Source organism: Lissotriton helveticus, chromosome 6 (genome assembly GCF_964261635.1).
Source record: "Lissotriton helveticus chromosome 6, aLisHel1.1, whole genome shotgun sequence".
In the NCBI taxonomy this organism is placed as follows: Eukaryota; Metazoa; Chordata; class Amphibia; order Caudata; family Salamandridae; genus Lissotriton; species Lissotriton helveticus.
In genome coordinates, this window is record NC_136067.1 from 557,126,397 (window position 1) to 557,144,371 (window position 17,975).

Below are 17,975 nucleotides of genomic sequence, written 5' to 3' on the forward strand. Positions count from 1 at the left end.
CCTTAATGTATAATGTGTATACACTAGTGTGAATAAAAATGATACAAAACTGGAAAAAGGGGGTTGAAAAAGGCTGTTTCCCTATATTAACCTTCTTCCTCGAATTGCCTGTGTTAAGCTGTCATTAACTAAAAATTGTAACGGTCAGATAACAACAGTATCCAGCGGGTAAAGCTTCAGGTAAGATCTTCCACCACAAGGTTGGGAGTGCCTGAGCTGCGTTGCTAGCTCCTAGCCCTCGCCGCTTGATCCGGGTGGAGGTTACCAATGACCTTGGATGGATTCTGCAATGACAGGCACTGTTGTTCTCCAGATCTAAAGACAGAACACAGTCTTAGTTCCTGGCTTATGTCACCCCAACTTCTCGCAGATACCACACGCTCTGGAGCACCAGCGAGCATAGGTACCCTGGCAGCAAGCATGGCTCACTCGGACTCTGGACGGTGCTTGTCCCAACCACGATCACTTCCACCTATCTCTGCAGCACCCAGTGCAGTCCTTGTGATCTCATGGGACAGTGAAATCCTTTGTGTCCCTGGGATTTCATGGACAGGAGGCCAGCTCACCTGCCCATGAAGAGCACTTTGAGACCTAAGCCATGACAGTTGACACTAGCTGCAGGGCAGCAGCGTCCAGGAAAAATCCGGCAAGTGATGATCCCCTTCTTGGAGCACAAAAAACTCCAAACCACCACGAATCTGGGGATTGGCCATTTGCAGTCCCTCCTGCACTAATGATTCCTTGTTTCAATGTCCCAGTATCAAACTAGCATAATATAGTTCCAAATCCAAAGGTGTCTAAACTTTTGGAAGCCTAACCCCCAAGAGTTATATCCACCATGGCCTTTGAAGATACAATCAGTTCAAAATGCCCCCTTGGAAATGCACAGGTCCTCTCCAAATATTTTTTCTGTTTGCCATCCTACCCCGGGAGGTTTTATCACACTCTTTAGTGAGCCAAGATTCTGCCTCTTGGAATGCAGGTGCCAATTCCACCCCCACATAACGATACCAGAAAGGCCCATAAGGGTCAGATGTCTGCAGTTTTCAGTAAACCCCTAGTTTATGGCCCTCTATCAGGAATGCAGAAATGTGGCTGTCCCCAGAGCACCCAGTTGTGAATTAGGAGACAAGCAGCCAGGCACACAGAGCCACACATATCAAAATGTCCACTTTCACAAAGTAAAATTTCCACCACTGAAATGTCGAACCCACTCCTACTACTGGAGAGGATTCGCCATTACGAACTCATTGATACCAAACACTGTACTGTTACTAATCTGCCCTTAAAAAATAATGCTAGACAGTCTTTCCCTATTTCTCCTCATTTTTATCCAATGCGAGAAGCAGACCCTTGTCGTACAGAACTCACCACCCAGTGCCATACACGAATCTTGCATGTAACATGCTTGTCTCTTCCCAACGCTGCTCCCTGTCACCAGGCGGACCTCTGACGTAGCAAGAAACAAGAAGAATGTTGGCATGTAGCTCTCTAAATGTTAAACCGAGTAACAATAACTTGTGCACACACAGCCCACCAGGGCAAACTTGTGGCACAATTGAAGAGCCACCTCTGTGATTGGCACAACCAGTGTGGCAGTCCCACAGAGGTGCATTCGAGATACATTCCCCTGGTATAGGTTTTACCCCATGACAAGGGACTTACAGCTGACTAAAATAAGCCAATCATTTATACACCAATCCACAGTATGTATATGATGAGCTTATTGCTTTGACACTGCACACCAGTGCCAAACGTGCTTGAGTCCTAAAGCCGGCATCCAGAGAAAAGGAAAACTGGCAAGGAGAAAAGCAAAAAAGTCAAGGGAAAGCACCCTAGAAAGGGGCATTTCTAAAAGACCAGATCTAATGGATGAGGGTCAAAAGGATCAGGAAAGAAAAGCAAGAGCTGGAAGGGGGACAAGGATGGCCAAAAGGACCAGAACCAAGAGGACCAGGAAGAAAAGTATTGAGTCTAGTGGGCACAAAACCAAGAAGAGAACACAGAAAGTGAGGACCAGGATTGGATGCCCATTGCTAGGCCAACCAGTCTGAGAGTGATGAATGCTGGGAGAACAGGTCCTTAAGAATCAAGAAGGCCTGGCAACCAGACCCAGCAGTGCAAAAACTAAGAGGACCGGGGTAAGGAGGACCCATGGGAACACAACCAAGAGGAAAAGGAAGCTCAAATCACATAAGGCCCCGGAATACCAGGACAAGCAGTACTAGGACAAAGAGAAAAAGGAGGACCAAGAAAAGGAAGGCCAGGATGACAGGAGCCAGGATGACCAAGTACGGTAGCTAAGAACAGGATGGATGTCTGAAAAAGGAGGATCAAAACAAGTTAGTCCAGAATGACATTTGGAGGAGGATTAGGGCACGAGTATCATGACATGTTGGAGGAGGACTCAGAGAACTATTCTGGTCAGGAGCAGGTGGATGAGGACCATAAGGACCAGAAACCAGATGAGAGAGGTTTAGGTGGTCCAAAAGGATCAGCATAAGCAGGGCTGGGAGCAGGTTAAGAGGAACAGAGAAGTCAGAACCAAGGGGACATGTGCCTGAAGTTCCAAGGGCAGCAGAAGGACTAAGAACTGGAGGATTGGGACCAGGCTGGTGAGGATCAGAGGAACCAGGAAAACCAGAGCCAGGGCCAGATCAAGATCAACATGACCAAGCACAGCAAAAGAGGGCCTACTAAGGAGGGCCAGGGTCAGTAGATGCAGTACCAGGTGGACCAGAAGCACAAGACCAGGTCAAGGAGAATTATGAAGTCCCAAACCAGGAAGAATAGAAGTGCCAGCTATAGGAGAACCATGACTAAGCATGGGCGGATTTTGCGAATTGGCAATCCGCGAACTTGCGTATTTACAGATTCGCAATCCGCAAAATCCGCGAACTCTCGCGAATTTGCGGATTTTTTTTTGTGTTCGCAAGGGTTTCTGCCAGTTCGCGAGGGTTGTGTACCAGTTCGCAATTGCGAACTTACTTGTCGGCTCGCAACGGCCGCGACTATGTTGTTTCTACGTCTGGTTCATCATCACAGGTTCACAGCACCCTCTGTTTCACCACTGCCACCCTCTGGTACACCCATGCCACCCTCTGGTACATCACTGCCACCCTCTGGTTGGTTTATCACTGTAGATTATGGGGGTGAAAAAAAGCAAGCACACCTGCCCTGCTTCAACTGACATGAATTAATTTGGGGTTGATTAATGTGTCACTGAATTTAAACTTCCAGTCTGGCTGGCACCTGCTTCCTTATCTGTAATTTGCTTTCTGTTGCAGTGCAATTTTTTTTCACAGGACCTTTGTGGCCTACTTGTAGCTATTCTCTGAGCCTGCTGTGAGGGTCAGAGCAGGGTCATAGAATAGTTGCAAGTAGGCAACTGAACTCTGAAGGGGCCCCTCAGGAAGCACTATAGGGAATGGTTACTAATGATGAGATTGAACTTTTGCACCTGCTGAGTGCTTTCAGTTTTGTCTGTAATTGCTTTCTGTTGCAGTGTAATTTTTTAACAGGACCTTTGTTGTATACTTGTAGCTATTCTCTGAGCCTGCTGTGAGGGTCAGAGCAGGGTCATAGAATAGTTGCAAGTAGGCAAATGAACTCTGAAGGGGCCCCTCAGGAAGCACTACAGGGAAAGGTTACTAATGATAAGATTGAATTTTTGCACCTGCTGAGTGCTTTCAGTTTTGCAAAAATCCAAATATCCAGCAGCATCCACAAAAAGTAACCTTTCCAGGTCAAGATCAAAATCAAAGTGACCAGCACATGAAGAAAGCACTGGGAGGAGCCTGCTGGACAGGAACAGGAAGTTGGAGACTGTGGGGCACTTCCTTCCTCCCACCCCCCCCAAAATGGACTCCTTGCAAAGAAAAAGTGCAGGCAAATGTCAACCTGAGGAGTTATTCTGATAAAAATCATAATTTTCAAGGTTTATGCTGCCTGCTGGTGGATTTCTTGTGCGAAATTGCAAATTTTGCAATCTCGCAATTGCGAGATTGTCGCTGCCCGCCGCATCTACCTGTTCGCAAGTGTTTACTCCCGCGAAATTGTATAGTATTCTAGTTGGCAAGTGCGACCAAGCAAAAAATCCGCTTCGCACGGATTTTACGAATTTTCGGCAAGTTCGCGGATTGCGAATTTGCCGAAAATCCACAAAATCCGCGAGCGGAACGGATTTTACGCCCATGCTTAACCATGACAACACGGCTAGAGGAGATAAGGCCTCAGCAAACCAGCAAGATCAAGGTGCAGATCAGTAGTACCAGGATCAGGAGGTCCAGAAAGGGCTACTGCAAAAAATGAACCCGGAGCCGAGCCAGAAAGATCGGAGCCAGTGTGAACTGGAACCTGCAGCACCATATTCAGGAAACAAGTACCAAGGTAAACAGAAATAGGTAGACTAAGGCCAAGATGACGATCAGGAGGACCATTGCAGACCAGAAAAGAGTACTTAGAACAGGATGTAAAAAGGCCTAAAGGCACAGAAGGACTTGAAAGTGAAAGAGGAGCAGGAGGACACCTATGTGAGTCAATTTATTATGATATCCCTTTTATAAATAGACTCTCGTAGACTCTCGTGTCATTTTTGTTGGATGTAAATAGACGCATCCAAGGATCATTTTTTGCTTTGAGTTCCCCTTTACTTGGATCTCGACCTCGATGCTAATGAAAATATAATGGCCGACTCCGCTGTGGAGAGTTTCTAGCTTCGCAATCAGTGAGTTCTTCACGGCGATCAGCACACCCCCGGATGCATGACCGCCTATTTTAGATGGAGTGGAGGTAGATTCTATTACGGTAAAGTCTTCCCAGATGGTGTTTTCCAAGGCCCAAGTCACTTGGATAGCGAAGATGTCATGGGTCTTCTGCAGGCCTGAAGTTAATAGTTCTGTTTTCTCCTTTGTTAGACCCCGAATTTTCCAAGAGCATATGTTTAAATGATGAACCGTCTCATGAATAGGTTTATTATATTGCGTGGGTGTCAACACACTACCCTAACGCTTGGGAGAGCCAAGACCAGTCTTGGGATTTGTGCGGTTTTAGTATGCATTTGCGTGGTCCTCCTGCTATAGAGGCAGTTACTTGAAGTGGATTCTCGATCCATAAAGGTATTTTTGGCTCCTGTCGGAGGGCCCGCAGCATCAGGGATGGCTATATTAAATGCTTTTCCTGTTTTAGGTCTGGTCTGATTTTGGCGGTCATAGTAGCGTCAGGGGAGTTTTTTAAGAAGGACGGGTAGTTGGTGAGGGTATAGGGGCTAGCCTGAATGCCCCAATCATTCCGTTGTTTTCTGTTCTTCATCATCGTTGCCCCCCGTTCTGGATTGAAGAAGGTAACCAGACCCAAATGTGGCTGCTCAGAACTGGTCTAATGGGCTGGGGAGAGCTATGAATACCTTAGCACCCCCGAAAAGGCACTATGTCGCCAGAAAGAGCCCGTCGGCACCTTGGTATTCCGAGCGACTTAGAGCGCTGCGGCAGATTTGCAGACAAAAGGAGAGGGCCTGGCTTGCAATGCCCAATGTCTTTAAGAAAATACAACATAAATTAGCGCTTAAGGAATACAAAAAAGCTATAATGGAGGAAAAAAGGAACTACTTTAATGAGATCACCTCTAGGCTGAGATCATCTAGGGAGCTTTTTAAAACCATTAACTCCCTTTCTGTCCCTAAGTCAGCTAACTCTGTGACTGAGTCACAGATGTTATGTAACAACATTGCTGACTTTTTCCTAACCAAAATGGCTGATATTCACTATTCATTGGAAATTCTTAACCAAACATTGAATAGTGAAGCTGATTCCCAGGCTCCTATAGTGCAGCCGGTTGACATGAATATAGATGGGGGACCCAGCTCTACTTCCCTCTTTTTGAAATTTCCCAAGTTAACTTGGGAAGAGCTAAATCGCATCTTAGATGCCACCAAATTCTGTTCCCCCTTGGACCCTTGTCCTTTGAAAATTCTAAAGGCCTGCAGAAGTACCCTACTACCGTCTCTTCTCGAGATCCTGAATAACGCTATCACGGAGGGAATTTCCCCTCAAGTGTGGAAGCTTGCTGTGGTCAAACCCCTTTTGAAGAGGGTTTCCCTGAACCCTGAGGTGCTGAAAAACTTTCGACCGATTTCCTTATTACCAGCATCTGCAGAAATTCTTGAAGCCCACTTAAATCGACATCTGACAGCATTTTCGGAGAGGGAGAATCATTTGGATTTCGCACAGCCCATAGCACGGAGACTGCCCTTACGGTCGTGGTAAATAATATTAGATCTGAGGTGGATAAAGGCCAGACCACACTGTTGGTCTTGCTGGATCTAACAGCAGCCTTTGATATCCTATCCCCCTCTATTGTGGTGGACAGACTGAGGGGGATAGGGGTCGAAGATAGCGCCCTGAGTCTCCTGTCCTCTTTTTTGCACCAGAGACAGCAAAGAGTGAAACTTGGCGACTATATGTCCCCTACTCAGGCGGTGCAATGTGGAGTCCCACAGGGCTCGGCGCTTAGCCCGGTTCTGTTTAATGTTTACGTGACCCCCCCTTGCAAAAATAATAAGAGCCTTTGGATATCAGGTGTTATCCTACGCCGACGATACGCAGATCATTGTCTCGACAATCCAGCCGGGGCATGACTGTGCTGCAAAATTCAAGACCTGCATGGAAGCAGTATCATCATGGATGATAAGGAACTTTCTCAAGCTCAACGGTGAGAAGACTGAGGTTTTGGTCTTTGGTGGGAATCAAGATTTGTGGAGTGAGGAATGGTGGCCTACTTCCCTGGGCCAATGCCCTCGTCCGGCCAAATCCGCCAAGAATTTAGGTGTGACTATAGACCCTACCCTGTCATTTTACCTACAGGTTAACAAAACGCTTGGCACTTGCTGTACCATCATTTGGACCTTAAAGAAGATAGCCCCTTTCCTGTCCCCTGAGGGGCGTAAACAATCTACGGTCGCCCTGGTATTGTCCAGGATCGACTATTGTAACGCTCTCTATGGGGGTATGAATAAGAAAGCGATCCAAAGACTTCAGGTAACCCAGAATGCGGCCGCCAGGCTAGTTCTGAACCTGCCTAGGCGATTGTCAGCGACGGCGGCTAGAAGAGAACTGCATTGGTTGCCTATTCAGGCGAGAATATCATTTAAGATTCTCTATTTTGCCCACAGTGTGTTCTTTGGATCAGGCCCGGAAGGGGTTAAATCCATATTGACACCTTACACTCCCAGCAGATGCCTTAGATCTGCCTCGAAAAATCTGCTCATGTTTCCGAGGGTTAACAAGACGAGATGGGGCGGTAGAGCATTTTCCTTGTTGGCCCCTAAACTATGGAATTCGCTTCAGCTGGAAATTGCCAGACAACCATCCCTGACAATTTTTCGCAAACTTATAAAAACATGGCTGTTCTCCCTAGCTTATTAAGCCTGATATTTTCAGCGTTTCCACTCTTTTTGATATTCTGCCTCAGGTTATGTCTCTGTCGTTTCCATCTGATAGCGCCTTGATGCCCCTTGGGGCTAAGTTCCTTTTGCGCGATACAAATAAGCGTTCATTCAACCAATGTGGACTCGTTTCTTTGTCCCGGAACGGGATCTATGAAGGCCACTGTCTCAATGTCCGTTGAGTTTACGCTTTCTAAGCCTGGCAGGTGTAAACATAACTTTAAGATATTACCTCTATTTAAGATGTCCCATTTTCCCTGGGATTCGTACTCCGGGTATAGCAATATTTTTCTATGCTGTTGTCGTCCAGGGCGGGGCTCTTGATGCAATTTAGCCTGGATGGTACTGGGTGAAACAGAGTCATTGCCCGGGAACCCCGAGTTGTTTTGTGTCGGTTTTATAATTAGTGGGCATGTCCTTCTTGATGGGTCACTTCCCATTAGAAGTTCTTGGGGGAAGGGCGTCTTATTGCCAGTACTAGCCGCGTCCATGGTTGCTTTATGGTAATTCTCTTCCTCTTCTAAACGTGGCAATGGGGTTCCTTCAGTGGCTGTTCTTACTTTTAGACCTAGCGCTTGAGTAGCAGGGGTAAATATTTCAACAACTGTGAGAGGGGGGCTTTTGTCAGGAAATTTGGTGGGGTTGTCATATTGCTTCGGGCGGTTACCGGGAGACTTGTGATCTGCTAGTGATTGCGCATAGGTTGATGCGGTTTCTGGGTTTTCGGTTTTATCTTTTTGAGGTGCTGCTAATTTTTTGGCCTGTTTAGTCAGGTCAGTGAGTAGCTCGCCCGTGTCTGTTCCAAGCCATTGTGTTAGCGCGTTGCCCTTTTTTTTTGCTTTGTTTAGTTTCTTCAGTTTCTTCTTATTCTTTCTGGATAGGAAGATTCCTGCCTTTGGATCTTGATTGGTCTTAGTTATAGAAATGTGGTGGCTTGGTGAGGTTGATCAACATACTTCAATGGTGGGTTGCGTAATTGTTTTTGTAGCGTTTAGTGTTTGCAAGGGGGATTGATAACAGAGTCCAGAGGTGCTAGAGAAGGCTGTTCAAGATGGTTATTTAGTGCATCTTTGAGTGGAAGCTGTTCCAATTTTGATCTGATGTTATTATTATTAAAGCAGTTTGAGTTGTTCGAGGTTGGCTCTAATGATCTGTGGGTTTCCAGAATTCGGAGTTGGATAGGAGGAGAGCTAAGACTCTGTGGTCTAGGTTGGGTCTTTAGCCTCAGGTCTACTATTAGTGTGGACATTATTTCGGGTAATGTTTTAAGTTTTTTTAGTAAAAGTTCGCATATGCAACTGCTTTGGACACGATTTAGGTGTGCGGTTGCATTTGCAGTTGGTTCCATATTGAATTCGCGTCAAGGGCATTATTTTGGGCATTATTTTGGGCCACATTTTTTTGAGCTCTTCGTATTAGCGAATTTAGTTGATCTAATTTTGAATCTATTCCTATTATAGAGTCGGCCACTAATTGTAAAATGGAAATCTGGGTATCGAGTTTATCGCGTGCATGTGGGCAACACTGTTCAGGGCGCTCAGAGCTCTATTGGTGACTGCCAAAATTGCTTCCATTTTAGGCGTTCCTGGGTTGGATTGGGAGACCTCTTGCCCAGAATCCATTGCAAAGAGATTATTTCCGTTGGGGTTATTATGATCCGGGGATGAGTTGATAGATATGTTATTTTGTTTCTTTGGGTAAATTTTGTTTGGGCTAAAGGTATAACTACAGTCTTTGGAGCCAGCATTGTGGCTGCTGCTGATTGCTGATGGAACTTTTAGTGTGCTTGCTTTGGTCGCCACCTCAAGCAGATCATTGTCTCTGGGAAAGACAAAATCTGGGACCCCGCTGAGAAACGGAGTAGATGTTTGAGACGGGGATCGAAGCAGTGTGATTGAGGAGAGGCGTTCAAAGAGCCCTTCAGTAGATTTGTCGCGTCTTCGTGCGCTAGTCTGAATTTCAAAGGCGAGGGCCTCAGAGCTTTGGTTGAAGGGGTGGTCGATGAGATACAGATTATAGAGTCGTCAATACTACGTGCCGTGCTTTCGTCTTTGAATTTACAGTTTCTGCTTTCTGACTTGGGAGTTAGACGTTCTCTCTCAGACTCAAAAACGCTGGCTAGGCTCTTGGTGGGTGGCAAAGCAAAAAGAGCTGGCACTGACGAAGGGCGTAGATTTTCGGGTGATTTGATAGTGCTTCACTGCAATGATTAAAACTCGGGGGGAACAGGGGTGGTGTCAAATCAGAGGAAAGGTGTCTTGATGGTGGTTTTTCCAGCTCAGGGGCGGTAGGAATGGCTGGGGCCTTGCGTTGAATGATTATTTCGGAATAAAGCGACATCAAGTTGGGGGAAGCTAATGAGGTTGTTGATTGTTGGGGGAATTTTGCATTCGTGTCGCGTTGAAGATGAGGGGCGGATTGATTTAATTTGCTAATCCGAAAAAAGTGCTCTCTGATATCGGCGGAGCCATTGATTTTGATTTTTGGAGGGTATTGAGGGCGAGCAGGTTGCGTAGGATTAATAGGCATTTTAACACCCTTTGAGAGTCCCAATGAGGGTTTTGAGGGGCTCTCGTCTGCCTCTTCTGTTCGCTCAAGGTGCAATTGGCGGGGAGAAGATTGAGGGCCCCGGCCTGCCTCTTGTGGATAAAGCAGCTTAGACTTCTGGTGCTTGGCGGACTTATGAGGACGGTGGGTGTTTTGTAATTGAAGACTTCTCCTAGTGCGCATCGTGACAAAGTAGAGAGGGAACCAGTGTCACTACTAGTTGCTGAAGGCATTAAAAGGCGTTAAGAGGTTGAAGTAAAGTTGCTGCCCGCAGTTTTGGGGATTTCTGGTGATTTCTGAAGGTTTCTAATACTTTAGTGCTCAAGCACTTTGGAACAGAGCTTGGAGAGGAGTTTTTGTGGGGAATATGTGCCCTTCAAGTGAGAGGTGAACCGCAAAAGTGAGGTAAAAGCAAGAGGAGCGCACGGGGGCAGGCCTCGGGCAGAGTCGGACCTAGTCAGCCCTGCCTGGCTCACCGCCCCCCGGCTCTTATTTGGCAGCTGCTTCTAACGACAGCCGCGCTCGTGATCTCAGGGTCCATGACTCACCTCACTTTACGACTTGTAGTTTAGCTTGGAGCACAGAGCCTCTAGTGCAGCTCCGCGACACCGGGGGGGCTCCAGGAAATCTCTCAGCAGATTGCAAGGCCTCCGCGGCCACAAGGAGGCACAAAGAACTGGTTACAGCACAGTTGCAGTGGAGTGGAGTGGCATTCGATGCCGCTATCCTCACGCCTCACACCCTCGCGTCCTTGCTCCCGTGGGACCCAGAAGCCTGTAGATCCGTGCACCCGCAGGTCCGGGCTAGGCGGGGCTACCTCTTGTTGCCGCGGTATCGTGAAGGCAGATAATGCTTGGCAGTATCCGCAGGAGCTGTAAAGAGCTTTGCAAAGTTTACAAGATAGCTTGGTGACGCGGATACGGTGAAACCCTGGGCGCGGCGGTGATACGGGAACACAGAGCCAAGGCTAGAGCCGGGTTTAGTATTGCACACCGCCGCCACTGCTCACTCGCTCCTCGGTTGTTCCTCCTACGGAAATCACATCCCGTGAAGGCTGCAGGCTCAGTCCGAAGCTCAGACCGCTCATCAGGGGTCACCAGCACTCACCAGCACTCCCCTTGCAGCCTCCGGGGGCTCCGATGCTCCTCCACAGCCCCGCAACGCCAAAGTGGCACGACGCGATGCCAAAGCTTCACACCCCCGGTTCTGCTCCAGGTGTGCAGTTTTGCGGCTTCTCAAGCGGCTTCTCACACCCCTCATGATTCTCGGGGGTCGCTGCCACAGCAGCCGCCGCCACCGCTCTCCTGCTTCTTGCTTCCTCACTCTCGCTCCGAGCCTCTCGCAAAACCAGAAAAAAATGATCCTTGGATGCGTCTATTTACATCCAACAAAAATGAGACGAGAGTCTACTTTGAGTAATATACTACCATTAATGAATAATCTATACCCAAATGATCTGTGGTTGATAATGGGTGACTTTAATGCAAATTTAATGGTAACTGATCTTATCCAATCCTCTCAAATAACATCATTTAATGTAATGTGGGCAATTCCGGAGATAAAACCCCAGTACCACCGAAAGGATGTGAACAGAATGAAACTGGCAACAAAACTGATTCATTTTGGTCTGCGCACCATCAATGGAAGGATTGCCAAAGATCAACCAGCCGCATACTCTCATGTATCCCCCTCCCGAATGGCCACCCTGGACTATATATTGATATGGCTTACGGCTTTCCATCTGGTATACCAATTCTTGGTAACACCATCCTCCGATAGCGATCATGCTATCTTAACATGCAGTATTGCCCTTGGGCCACTACATCGCCCGAACACGAATCCGATAGGGACAGCATCAATCCTACAGAATGTAAGGAGACTTCGATGGTCTGAAAGCAACCAGGATGCAATTGTAAAGGAGATGGACAAGCTTATGACCAGATGGCCCCTGGCTGGTACTAGTCACGTGACGGCTTCCACTTGGAAAACTATACTGACCAATTTTAGAGATCACCTCACCTCAAAACCCATAAACAACCTTCCGAAGGTCATCTCAACTACGACAACTCTGTCAGTGCAAAAACAACACATAACCACTGCAAAAAGTAAATTAAACAAGCTACGACGAACAAATGTCAACAATGAAAGTGAACATACATTTTTGAAGGAGGCCATCATGGCCGCGCGAAAAGTTTATAGGAAGGCCCTTTTTTCCTTAAAGACACTGGAAGAAGAGCAGCACTGGGTAACAGCTTTCGAGATTATAAATTCCAAAGACCAAAGGAAATTTTGAAACTGAGTTAACAAGGCCAGCAAAGCTATTAAACCCCCTACCGCAACTAATATTACCCCTGCGGATTGGGAGACCTATGTCAAACTGCTCTACACAGCACCAAATGGCCAGATCACCAATAGTACGACCATCCTCGATCAACTAGTTAACCAGGATGGAACCATCCCCACCGCCAATATTTCAACAGACGATATAACTGGAATAATAAAGAATATGCGCTCGGGCGGCGCCCCTGGTCCCAACGGAATTCCGACTCAAGTATTTAAAGCCTCAGCTGGAAAATGGGCCCAGATACTGACACCTCTATTTGAAGCCGCAATATTGGGCGGCCCCATCCCGGCGTCTTGGCAAGGATCACTTCTCGTCCCCTTCCATAAGAAAGGCTCGCGCTCAAACCCCGACAACGATCGGATGATAGCCCTCCTAGATGTGGACGGGAAGGCAAATGCCAGTATTCTCTTAATTGCACTTACTAAGTGGGCGGAAACCAACAACCTAGTCCCCTTCACCCAAACCGGCTTTCAAAAAGGGTGCTACATGGAAGACAATTTGATCTGTATTGCCCACCTGATGGAAACCACCCTTGCTGCAAAAGGTAAATAGCTACACCTTGGATTTATCGACTTTCGTGAAGCCTTTGACAGCGTAAGCCGGCCAAAACTATGGGAAAAACTTGCAAGATGGGGCATTCCGCAGTCGCTTCTGAAAGCACTAATTGCCTAACACACTGACACCTGGGTTAAAGTGAGAGTCACATCAAGATGGTCCACCTCTAATAAAATCTATACCACCAGAGGTTTAAAACAAGGGTGCACGCTTGCACCAATGCTTTTCAACCTGTATCTCGCAGACCTCCCCGAATGGCTGTCACATACCTGTGCTTTCCCTCCGGGAATAGAATCAAGAAAGATTCAAACTCTGCAATATGCGGATGACACCATTCTGCTAGATCAAACCCCAGTGGGCCTTCAAAGACTGTTTGATTCCCTCGCTCAGTACTGCAATATGAACATGTTTGAAATAAATGTCACCAAAACCAAAGCAGAGATAATATCCCCTGGAAAAACCAAAAAGAACACATGGTTTATCGAAGGGAAGAGACTGGAAACTATCACTGCCTACAAGTACTTGGGCGTGTGGATCGATCATAAAGGGAGATCCACTGCGCACATAACCAAAATGCAGGCTGTTGCTCGTAGCCTTGAAGGGGCTTTCATAAGAACGAAAAGCACTTTGCACTCCCAGGACTTAGTACCATTACCAAAATTGATCTCCGCAAAATTACTCCCCACAATCTCCTTTGGCGCAATAATCTTCAAGGATAAAATGAACACTTGGCTGGACAGAGCGCAATCGTCTTGCTATCGTAGGGTTTTTCGTCTGCCCAATTCAACCGCCCATGCCAAATCAGAAAAGAATTCTTGCTATCCTCCCAGCGATGGATTATGAGTGCTCGCTTCGTCAGTTATTGCTTAAAAACTAAACAAGCCTGCCCTCATACCTTGAAGAGCTAGCTATGGTTAGTCTTCAGCAACCCAAAAACCTCGTGGAATAAATATTTGCTGTCATGCCTCGAATCCCTCAAAGCAAAAGACATATGGCTATCCCTGATGCCCATCGAGGTGAACACAAAACTCCTAGCCAAGCAAGCAAAAATTCTTTCAAATGACCTCGATGAGCAACGAGTCAACCAGCTCCCTCACCGTTCCTGGGCTTCTAAATTATACATCCCGAAAACCCATCCGTTCTATCTTGCATCTTCTGTGAAAGTCCACATAAAACTCCAACTAATGAGATTCCGTTTCGGTTTAATCCCGCTGAGGGCATACAAGTTTGGCCAAGGATACAGGAAAGACGCATCCTCCCAATGTCGCTTCTGCAAACAGGATGAGGAGAATCTTATCCATATCCTGTGCATCTGCCGTAAACTCCGAGCCCAAAGAAACTTCTGGCTGCGCCCAATCTGGCTCTCTCTTAATATCAGGACTTGCCAGGAAGCACTAGACGCATGTATGAGGGGAGACTCACCGCAGCTGGCAGCACGTTTTGTTAAGTTTAATATAGAAAACAATTCTTCGAATTTTCCCCTTGTCAAAGCTTGAGTTCCTTCCCCTTAGTGACATTCCTGTGCCCCTCTTAATTTAACTTGCAACCGTTTTGTTTCTAATTGACTTTTACATTGTTTTTTTTAATCTTTTAATCTTTAAAGGTTACTCTCGAGTGTGTATTTTGCAATGATTTTAATTAATTGTGCAAATAAAATTTACCTTACCTTACCTTACCTTTTATAAATCATTATAATTCATGCTTCATATGCTTCCAACCTTGAGAAACCCCCACCTCTTCAGCCCACTATAGAACTGGTAAGTATTTGTTGAAAAATCAGAGCATACAAATTGAAGTAAAATCCGGGAATGTTACACTCTGAACTCTGAGTGACAGAATATGCTGTCTGATGCTGGCACAGTAATCTGAGGATGGATTTGAAGGCTTAGGGACTAAAACATGGCAGAGATGAGTAAAGGTGGAACATTCAATCAATCAGGATTTATTTAGCACAGCTAATCACCCAATAGGGCATCCAGATGCTTGCAAGTCCCGGAGGCTCATTCAAAGAGACAGGTTTTGAGGACCCTTTGGAATTCCAGAAGAGAGATGTTGGTTTGGAGCTGCATGGGGAGGATGTTTCAGGTATTTACTTGAAGTAGGAGAAGTTGTGTCCTCCACATCCTTTCTTGGTGGATGGAGGGCATGTGGGTAAGTGATTTGGAGTTGGAGCATACACTTCTCGACAGTAGGTGAAAATTCAGGCTGTGGTTGATTTAGGCGGTCCTTGGTTGAGTAGACCCCTCTGTGCATACATCAGCAGCTTGAACTGGCATCTCGTCTATATGGGTAGCCAGTGGAGTTGCCTGAAGTAGGGTCTGGTCAAGGGTGGTCAAGGACAAGTCTGGCTTTGGCTTTCTTTACAGCCTGAAGTCTCTGTAGGAGGTGTGCAGCAATTCCTTTGTAGAGAGCGCTGCCATATTCACGTCACCTGGTCATGAGGGTCTGTGTGACGGAGCGTTTCAAGTGCCAGGGTAGCCATTTGAAGGTCTTACATAGCATGCACAGAGTGAGGAAGCAGGCAGAGGTGATGGCGTTGATGTGTGATTTCATGGTAAGCTTGTTATCAGTAATGATTCTGAGGTTTCTGGCATGGTGTGCAGGTATGGGTGTGAGTTACATTACTTTGGGCCACCAGGAGTCGTTACGAAGGTTTCTGTTGTTGCCATAGATCAGTTCTTCCATCGTGCCATGTTCAGTTTCAGGACGGTTCTCCATCCAGTCGATAACACTTGTCATGAATCTGTGAAAGTTGGTCCTGATGGGAGTAGGGTCATCATTGGGGGAGATAATAAGTTGGATGTCATCTACGTCGGATATTGTGTTGAGCCAGTGAGATCTGAAGATGTTGGCCGGTGGGGTCATGTATGAGCTGAAGAGAGTAAGGCTGAGGGATGAACCCTGGGGGACACTAAAGATGATGTACATGGTTCGGAGGTGAAAGGTGGTAGCCATACCCTCTGTTTTTCAGTGAGAAAGGAAGTGATCTATCTGAGCTTGTCCCACTGGATGTTGATGGGGTTGAGTCTTTCGATAAGCGTGTGGTAGAAAATGATGTCAAAGGCTGGTGAGAGGTTGAGGAGGATCATGACTTCGCATTATCCTTGGTCAAGGAGGATCTGGATGTCATTGATGGAAGCAATCAGGGTGGTCTTGGTGCTATGATTGCTGCAGAAACCAGATTGGGATGCATAGAGTAGCTAGTTATGCTTCCGGTGTGTTGTGAGGTGCCTGTTAATAGACTTGTCCAATACCTTGGCTTGGAATAGGAGCGAGGTGATGAGCTGGTAGTTTTTGAGTTCGTTGGCATCGGCAGAAGGCTTGTTTAGTTGTGGTCTGACTTCAGCATTTTTTTAGGATTTCAGCAAATGTAGTAGTAATTGATGTGTGTGTTAGGCAGAGTGGTGAGTTCTTGTCCAATCCTTTGGTTTCTGAGGTTAAAGATGTGATGCATGCATGGAACAGTGATAACTTCTGAGCAGATGGATTTCATGATAAAGGTGGCATCCTGGTTGGAGAGCTTGTTCCAGGTGGTCACTCTGTGGTTCATGTCGGATGTGGTGAGGCCATATTGGTTGAGTAAGCCCCTGGGTGTAGGTTGGGGTTCAACATTTCTGTATATGGTTGCAATCTTGTCAAGGAAGAATTCTGCGAGGCTGTTGCAGAGCTCTTGTAAGTGTGTGATGTTTTCCTTGCTGGCGCCCCATCTCCTCTCCAGCTTTTTTCTGTCTCATTTCACTGTTCTGAATTCTTGGTTGTACCAGCTTGCTGTTTTGGGGGATTTTCCCTGGATGTTGCTCTTGATGGGGATGATGCTGTCAGCGCAATTGGTGATTGTGGTATTGAAGTACTTAATTCCCTGTTCCAGGGTGGGGGCAGCAGCTGGGTTGGAGGTGTTGAGGGCATTAGTCCAGCAGTTCAGTAAAATTGTGCTCCAGCTGCAGTGGGGGGCGCTAACCATCTTTGGGGTGGTGGTGCAGGGGCTGGAGAAGCTAAAGTGGATGATGGAGTGGTCACCCCATGTGAGTTCTGTGACATGGCTGTATTGAGAGGTTGCTGGAGGTACAAATGGGGTCCAGTGTGTATCCTGCAGTGCACTAGGGGTAGAAAAATGATTTGAATCAGTCAGAGGCTGCTCATACTGTTGAGGAGGTGGGTAATATTTTTGTCATTGGTGTCGTCGGGCTGGAAATTGAGGTCACAGTGATAGATGTTGTCATTGGAGTCTTGGTTGAGGAGTGCAATGAAGTCTGAGATGGTGTTGCAGAAGTTGGCAAGCAGACCCGGTGGTGAGTGTGCAAGGGTACCTCTCATGGTTGTGTTGTTATCTGTGAGGAGCTTGAAGTTCAGGTATTTAATGGGAGTGGTGGCATTAACAGTTGGGGTGGTTCAGCTTGACATTGAGATGTTCAATGGGGTTGTGGTATTGACAGTTGAGGTGGTGGACTATATGGTCTCTTTGTGGACGATGGCTCTTTATCCTCCTGGTTTTTTGGTGTGTTTCTGGTTGGTGAATTTATATTCATTGGGGATAGCGGTGGTGATGTCAGGGGCGGATGACCGGTTGTGCCAGGTCTCTGTGAGGAAGATGATGTTGGGTGCAAGGGTGGGGATGTGGTCCTATAACTCAGTGGCATGCTTGCAAATTGAGCGCACGTTGAGCAGTAAGTACCCAGTGGAGTTGGTAGGATGCTTCTGGTGTGTCGTGGAGAGAGGTTGGCGTGGTCCTATGCAACATGACATTGGTTATACTGGTGCAGGAGAAGGTTCAGTTGGCACAGGGAAATGGGCCTACTGTAGAGTGTGGTGCAGCGAATCAGCAGTATTCAATGGCGCATCCGGTGTTCAGGTCATGGAGGACAGTGGCGTTGGAACTTCAGATGTGTGGGGAGCCAGGGGTTCTCGCACTGGTCATGGTCCAGGCATGTAGGGTTGCAAAAAGGCTTGCCTTTGGCACACTGTGGCTTGCTTGCTGCAGTCTCCAATAATTAGGTCCTGTGAGAAAGGAGGGGTGAAAGGGGGGTGGGTAGGTTAGGGGGATGCAGGAGAGTGGGAGGTAGTGATCAGGAGAGGAGCTTTGAGGGAGAC